We start from the raw sequence: 7181 nt of genomic DNA, 5'->3' as shown, positions 1-7181 counted from the left end.
GGGAAGGTCATCTTGTCACTTGATAATTATATTAAACACATAATGATTCTTTATTGGTTTGCATCTTTTTTCTTTTAAAGTTTTTTTTTTTTTTTTTTTGATTGTGTATACAGTGTTCTGTCTGCATGTATGCCTGCAGGCCAGAAGAGGGCACAGGATCTCATTACAGATGGTTGTAGGCCACCATGTAGTTGCTGGGAATTGAACTCGGGACCTCTAAAAGAACAGCCAGTGATCTTAACCTGTGAGCCAAGAGGTTATGAACATATAACAAGATTATGTTCAATGTGCTTTTTCTAAAATACTATATGGAAATTGTGTAATACATTGAAAATATTCAGGGCTAGAGAGGGGCCACAGTAGTTAGTTAACTTCACCTGCTGCCCTTGCAGAGGACTTAGTTTCAGTTCCGGCATCTATGTAGCAGCTCAAAAAACTAACTCCAGTTACAGGACACCTAATGCCCTCTTCTGGCTTCCTCAGGCAACACACACATGTGGTAAACAGGCTTACATACATGAGATATCTCTTCTGTTATCATTTAGGTCTTTTGGTATTTTTTGGTATTGTAGATTCTAAAGGCAGCAGCTCAGAAAGTAACAAGGCAGGATCCTAGTGAATCCCATCTGTGTGTGATAGCTGTGGGTGTGACCATACCCCAATGCTAAGATGAGTTGGTAGAATTGATCTCAGCCAGGGCCTCAAATGTTTTCAGGAGTCATGTGCTAAAACAAAAAGAAAGAGCAAGTGGACATGACTTAAGCTTTCTTCCACTAGAATTAAAGTAAGCCCTCCATTGCTTTGTTTTTGTTTTTGTTTTTGGTTGTTGAACACAGTCTCAACTCTAACCCAGGCCTAAATTCTAGGGCTGCAAACAGACCCTGGTTCAGAAAAGGAATGGAATTGAGGTCAGAAGCCAAAACAGTGAACAGATAGCAAGTGGTGCTGCTTTTTTTTTTGTTTGTTTGCTTTTTGTGTGTGTGTGTGTGTGTGTGACAGGATTTCTCTGTGTAGCCTTTTCTGTCCTGGAACTCAGAAGAGATGCACCTGCTTCTGCCTCCTAAGCACTGAGATTAAAGGCGTGCACAGCTGCTGTCTGATCTCGTACTGTTTTTCTCAAAATCTTTTTCCCTTCTATGAACCTCTTTCTATTTTTCTAATCTTTCCCCACACTTGCTCCCATATAAATGCATATAATTAAATGCTAGGTGGTGGCACATGCCTTTAATTCCAGCACTGGGAAGGCAGAGACAGGCTGGATAGCTACACAGAAACTGTCTTGATTTTTCCCACCTCCACCCCAAAGGCTGGGAGCTGGTGGTGATGGAGCACTTCTCTGGAGGCAGAGTCAGGCTCATCTCTGAGTCTGAGGACAGCCTGCCCTACACAGAGAAACCCTGTTTTGGTAGGAAAAAAGGCTGGGATCTGCACGAGAACATGTGCTATTTGTCTTCAGTCTGGGTCACTTCAATAATAACCAGTTTCATGCATATTCCTGTAAACTTTTATTTTAAATTGTGTGTGTGAATGGATGCCCATGTGTGTCCCGAGGAGGGTGTTGAATCCATTGAAACTAGTTACAGGCAGTTATGATCTGCCTTACAGGTGTTAGGAACTAAACTCAGGTCCTCTGCAAGAACAGTACATTTTCTTAGTCACTCCAGCCCAAATTTTGTTTTTGTTTATGACTATATAAAATTCCATTGTGCATATGTATCTTATTTTTATATTTATTCATAGACACCTAGAATGATTCCTTCTTGCTTCAAGTGGCAGTCGGGTGGTGGTGGTGCACACCTTTAATCCCAGCACTTGGGAAGCAGAGGCAGTTGGATCTCTGAGTTCAAGGTCAGCCTGGTTTACTTGGCAAATTCCTGCTTAGCCAGGGCTACAGAGAGAAACCCTGTCTGGAAAAAAATCAAAGGAAAAAGGGGAGTGGCAATAAACAGACTTGTGCAAGTATCAGTGCTAGGATTTAGATTCCTTAGGGCATATGCCAAAGACTGATTAGGGTAGTTGACTTTTTAGATTCTTAATGTTTTTACAAATATTGTTATCATTTGGGAATTTCACATAACATACCCCAATCGCATTCACTTCCCAGTCCTCACAGGTCCACCCCCAATCCCTTTTTTTAAGCCGTAGGTTCACTACATAGCCTAAAGTGCCCTGGAATTTGTTGTATAAACCAAACTGACCTCAAACTCAGAGACCTGCCTGTCTCTACCTCCAAATCTTGGGATTAAAGGCATGTGCCATCATGTCTGACTACATGTATTCTTTAAACTTTTATTTTGTGAGTATGTGAGCATATGTGTTTGCGTACTCCGTGGCATGCATAGGAGTCAAAGGACAATTTAGGAATCAGTTTTCTCCTGCCATGTGTGTCCTGGGGCTCAAATTCAAGTTGCTAGGCTTGGCAGCGGCACTCAATTAGCTGTCTGGACATTTCAGTGGTTGTATTTTTAGGAGTTTTCTTGGTGTCCCACATACTTATATAGCCTAACTTTGCTTTTTTAAGTCGTGGTAACTAACCTTTCTGCCTCAACCACCTGAATTCTAAGAGTATACGCATAACCACCACCAAATCTAGGAAACAAAGGTCTCTGAAATATTAGAAATAATTGAAAACTAGCTTGTAACTATGGTTGTATAGTATAAAACCTTTGAATTGTATTGTAAAATGAATGGTATGATGTAAACTGTTCTTCAGTGATGCAGCTCCGTGATACTGAGCTTGCCCTGCATGTCCGAGGCTCTGAACTCAGGCCCCAGTACTACAGAATAATAAACCTGTGTGAGCCTATCATAAAAATACGGTTTGTTTTTGGGAAATGGCTATACTTGAGATGGAAGAGTGCTTGCCCAGCACACAAGAAGTCTTGGATGAGATCCCCATCACAAGCTGGACATGATGAGTGCCTGTAATTCCAGCATTTGGGTTTGATTTTATTGTTGGGTTTGGGTGGGAGGTGTTTTGTTTTGTTGTTTCAAGACAAGGATCTCACTACATAGTCCTATATATATTAGCAGGTTAGCTTCACACTCATAAGAGACCTTCTCAAATGCTGGGATTAAAGTTTTTTTTGTTTTCTTGGTTTTTTTAACCAGCATGCCCTGTTAATTCCACCATTTGGGATGTGGACACAGGAGGCCCTGTCTTTAATCCTAGCACTGGGGTGGCAGAGGCATCGGGGAATCTCTTGAGTTCAAAACCAACCTGGTCTACATAGTGAGTTCTAGGCTAGACAGGGCCACACTGTAATACCCTGTATCAAAAAGCAACAAAAATTCAGGCTGGAGAGAAGGGTCAGTGGTTAAGAGCACTTGTTGCTCTTGCAGAGAACCCAAGTTTGATTCCCAGCATCCCACACAACTCACAAACCATCTGTTAACTTCAGTTCCAGGCACTCCTATGCCTTTTATTGACTTCTGCTGCAGGCACATATACATGAAGGCAGGCAAAACACTCAAATCTAAATTAAAGATACATGTACTATATAATTAAAAAAAAAACACCTGAGAAAGTCATATGAATTTGATCCGTGGACTGGATATTAGATGATAAAATGAAGTATATGTTAATCATGTTGGGTATCATGATATTGTCGGTCACTCTAACGTATATCAGTGACACTGGGGTAGGCAGAATAATGTTCCCCAAAGATGCACACATCCTAATCCCTGAGACCTCTAAGGATTTATCTTAGTGATGGAAGGGATGTGGCTTCTGTGGTCTGAATGTTGATCCAAGGATTCTGAATTATCTTTGACTGCTCAGGTCAGTCACACCTTTCTATTCACAATGCAAGAAGGCCAGTAAGATGACTTAGCAGGTAACATCTGACAACTTGAATTCCATCCTTCAGACCCACATAGGAAAGAAGTAACCCCCCTGGGTTTCCCTTTAACCTCCACATGCATGCTGTGCAATGCACACATACAAATAAATTACAAAATGTACTAAATCTGAAAGGTGTTGACAAGCTTTACATTTGGGATACAGTGAAAGGAAACTGGATCAAAAGGAAATCTTTTCTGTTTTTTATAGTGCTGAAAGATATCCTGCATGTGCTGGGGACAATTGTCATCAACAGTCTTACTCAGCTATGGACCCTATCTTAGTTATGGTTCTATTTCAATGAAGAAACACCATGACCACAGGAACTCTTAATCAGGAAGCCATTTATTTGGGGCTGGCTTACCATTTAAGGAGTTTTGTCCATTATAAAGGTGGGACATGATGGCGTACAGGCAGACATGGTGCTAGAGAAGATGAGAGTCCTACATCTTGATTCATAGGCAGCAGAAGAAAAAACTCACATAAGGCAGTGGTAGTGCATGCCTTTAATCCCAGCACTCTGGAGGCACAGGAAAGTGGATCTCTGGGAGTTTGAGGTTAGCATGGTCTACAAAGTGAGTTCTGGGACAGTCAGAGCTGTTACATAGAGTAATCCTATTTTGAAAACAACAATGACAACAACAAAAGACAGTCACACTGGCCAGACTTGAGCTTATGAGACTTCAAAGCCCATGTCCACAGTGACACACTTCCTTCAATAAGGCCACACCTTAATAGTGCCACTCACTATGGGTCATGCATTCACACGGCAGTCTGTGATAATCATTCCTATTCAAACCACCACAGACTGTGCCACATGACAAACCTGCCAGATAGAATGCACCCACTCCTGCAATAGTGGCATCACTGCTATGGGAGTAACCAACCACTTTCTAACTGGGTGCAATTTTTTTAAACTTTTATGTGTATGAATGTGTTACCTGTGTGTATGTATGTGTATACAATGCATATATATGCATTCATTGCCCTTGGAAACAAGAAGAGGGCATTGAATACCCTGAAATTCAAGTTAGTGATGGTTTTAATAAGCCATCATGTGAGTGTTGGGAAGTGAACCCAGGTCCTCAAAAGAACAGATAGCTACTTAACTACTGAGGGCTTTCTTTAGCTGTCTCTCCATTTAGAGACAGTCTTGCACCTTGTGTCTGGCTGGCCTCAAACTCACAGAGATCACCTGTCTCTGCCTCTGGAGTACTGGGATTAAAGGTGTGCACTACCATACCTGGCTGTGACATGAATTCTAGTTCTGGGAACACAAAGTGTAAAAAGAGAACTAACTCCAGCAAGGTGTTCTTGGGCCACATTCAATGCTGCAAGTCCATCCCATACACTCTAATAAAATGTAAAATTTAATAGGGGCCGGAGACAGGACTCAGTGGTAGAGCATATACTTCTCTTCCAGAGGACCTGAGTTCAGTTCCCCATACCCACATCAGGTGGTTCACAACAGCTCCAGTGCAACTGACTTCTTTGGGCACCTATGATCACATATACACACACCTATCACACAAACACATAATTAAAAAATAAATCCTTTAAGCAGGTAGTAATGGCATACGCACTTAATCCCAGCACTCAGAAGATAGAGACAGGTGAATCTCAACTTCAGCTACACAGAGAAACCGTGTCTTGGGGAAAAAAAAAAACAATTTAAGCTGAGCGTGGTGACTCATGCCTTAATGTAGAGGCAGGTAGATTTCTGGGTTTGAGGCCATCTGGTCTACATAGTTCCAGGTCAGCTTGCACTACATAGAGTCACCCTGACTAATTAAGCAAACAAACAAAAAATGTAAGGCCAGGCAGTGTTGGTACACCAGCACTTGGGAGGTTGAGGCCATTGGATCACTGAGTTCAATGCCAGCCTCCTGGTCTTCGAAGCAAGTTCCAAGACAGCCAAGGCTGGACAGGGAAACCATGATTCGAAAAACAAAAAAAGAATGTATAACTGAATATGTAAATACATAAATAAACTAAACTAATGAATCCAGGTGTAGTGGGCCATGCCTTTAATCCCAGCACTCAGGAGGCAGAGACAGGTGCATCTCTGTGACTTCAAGGCCAGTGTGGTCTACACACTAAGTTCTAGGACAGACAGAACTACATAATGAGACCCTGACTCAAAAAATAAACCACAAAAAATCCCCAAGAAAACCAATGGTATTATGGTATTAGATGTGCCATAAGATGCCCAGAAGATAAAGGAAGACCAGCATTGAAGGCCAAATTTAAAGAGTGAAAGGAAGAGGTTCTTCCCCAGAGTCTCCAGAATGAACCCCACCTTTGGCAGTGTTTTTAATCCCCTCCCAGAACTTAGTGATAAACATGAGTTGTTTTGTGCCTCACAGTTGGTGGTAGTTACAGCAGCAATTGGAAAATCTTACCAAGTTATCTCCATGAGTCTTTCGATTCAACTGGGTTATTTTTAGCACAGATTCCCAGGAGTAGGATTACTGAGTCACTGTGATTGCTACATCTCAGCATCTCATTTTCCAAAAGATGTTTACCAATTGTCAGTGCTGCCATCTCTTTCAAAGATGATTTAGGAAGTTTAAAATGTATCTTACATAATTATGTGACGACTGTACTTAAGACTTTTTGTTTGTTTACTTTTAGATATAGCCTGACCATGTGTTGGCTGTCCTAGATTTGTAAACCAGGCTGGTTTTGTATTTGGAACAGTTTCCTGCCTCTACTTCTTCAGTACTAGGATTAAAGATAACATTCTATCTATCTATCTATCTATCTATCTATCTATCTATCTATCTATCTATCTATCTATCTATAGGCAGGATCTCTCTACACAGCTCTGGCTGTTCTGGAACTCACCATGTAGACTACTCTGACACAAACTCATGGGATATCCTCCTGCTTCTGCCTCCTAGTGTTTTAGGATTAAAGACATAAGCCCCCTATACTCAGCTGAAAATCTATCTTCCTAAAAAATCAAAACCTCTTTGCTTTCCTGAAGATTGAACCCAGGACCTTGTGCATGCTGGACAAGCTTTCTTTTGTTAAATTACACCTCAAGCTCTAGTTTTTGTTTGTTTGTCTTTGTTTTTCAAAACAGGGTTTCTCTGTGTAGCTCTGGCTATCCTGGAACTCACTCTGTAGACCAGGCTGGCCTTGAACTCAGAGATCCACCTAGTCTGCCCCAAGTGCTGGGATTACAAGTGTGCATCATCACCACCTGGCTCCAAACTCTATTTTTTTTAAAAATGACACTGTGATTTTATTTATTTATTTATTTGTTTATTGTGTATACAATATTCTGCCTGAATGTATGCCTGCAGGCCAGAAGAGGGCATCAGATCTCATTACA

The sequence above is a fragment of the Myodes glareolus genome, chromosome 9 (genome assembly GCF_982192425.1).
Source record: "Myodes glareolus chromosome 9, mMyoGla1.1, whole genome shotgun sequence".
NCBI classification, from domain to species: Eukaryota; Metazoa; Chordata; class Mammalia; order Rodentia; family Cricetidae; genus Myodes; species Myodes glareolus.
Note: the sequence above shows the minus strand (reverse complement) of the source record.